Raw genomic sequence first — 1,639 nt, forward strand, 5'->3', positions numbered from 1 at the left:
ATCTGACAGATGCTACATCGGCAAAAAGAAATGACATTATGCAAAACAGTGTCCAAATAAGAAGAAGAGGGATAATCTCCTTGGATATCTAGCCTAAGTAGAAGACATTGACGACTTAGACATCGAGTCCATGTTTTCTCTCGATGATGAACCAACTGATGATACAATCCTTGCAATGGGAATTGAGCATGATGATGAATTCTCAGAAGATTCTGAAACCGAAGAAGAAGAGGATGCTGACGACCAATTCATGCTTTTTGATCTCTACACCCTAGACTCATGCAAGGTTGAAGAGTCAAAAGAAGCAGATTTGGCGTATCTATCCTAACCAGCTCCAAATGCCAAGATCTACATCTTCCCTACCAAATATGATAAGCTTATACCGGTGATAGCCTTCTTTGATAAGGGAGCTGCATCTTCAATCATCAAACCAGATATACTCCCATCAACTCATTGGGATCGGTGTTCAGTGGCCTTCAAAGCAGCCAACGGGCAGATATTCCACATCTCCCTCATCAGTAAGCCCATCCATATCCAGTTATTCCCAGGATATATGGTTAAATCTAAAGTATATGGGTCTGATCTTCCGAGAAAAGACTTCATACTTGGATTTCATATCCTCCATAGCCTTAAAAGAGTATCTTGGCACCCAAAAGGCCTTAAACACAAAAACCACCTGTTACCATGGACAATCATTTCCCACTTTTACCCCATGGAACTCCTGAACCCCATCAAAGAAGAAATTACCAAGACCTCTTGTGCAGTTCTCACTCAGAATTCCTCACCAAATGTTCTTCACCCCTATGGCAAAATCCAGACTTCTTCATATCCTTGCCATTCAAGAAAAATGAAGATATCAATCCCACAAAGGCTAGTCATCCAAGGATGAATCCAGATCATTATACTCTGGCACTTGAAGAAGTAAACCTACTCCAAAAGGAAGGTCTCATCGAAAAAACAACTTCACCATGGGCATGCGAGGCTTTCTACTCAACAAAAAGGCTGAACAAGTCCGAGGAAAATTGAGGTTAGTCATCAATTACCAGCCACTCAATCACTTCCTTACTGATGACAAGTTTCCATTACCGAAGGGAGAAGTCTTATTCCAAAGGCTCCCACAAGCACAAGTCTTCTCAAAATTTGACATAAAAGCGTGATTCTGGTAATTGGGAATCAAACCGGAGGATAGACCTAAAACAGGTTTTTGCATTCCAGACCGTCATTTCCAATGGAAGGTTATGCCATTTGGATTAAAGGTGGCCCCATCACTATTTCAAAAGGCAATGACAAAGATATTCGAGCCAATACTTCCAAATGCACGGGTATTCATCGATGATATCCTTTTGTTATCTCCAGATATCGACTCTAATACCCGACTACTAGAGAAATTTCACAAGATCGTACAACAGTATGGCATCATGCTCTCCAAGAAAAAGATGGCCATTGAAGAGACAGAGATAGATTTTCTTGGCATGCATATCTCAAAAGGGCAATACCATCTGCAGCCTCACATTGCAACACAGCTCTACGAATTCTCAGATGACAAGCTCTCTTTCAAACAAGTCCAACAATTCCTTGGAGTTGTCAATTACATGGCTGAATTCATTCATGGCTTAGCAAAGTACAGGTCAATCCTTTC

Source organism: Eutrema salsugineum, unplaced genomic scaffold (assembly GCF_000478725.1).
Source record: "Eutrema salsugineum unplaced genomic scaffold, Eutsalg1_0 scaffold_21, whole genome shotgun sequence".
NCBI classification, from domain to species: Eukaryota; Viridiplantae; Streptophyta; class Magnoliopsida; order Brassicales; family Brassicaceae; genus Eutrema; species Eutrema salsugineum.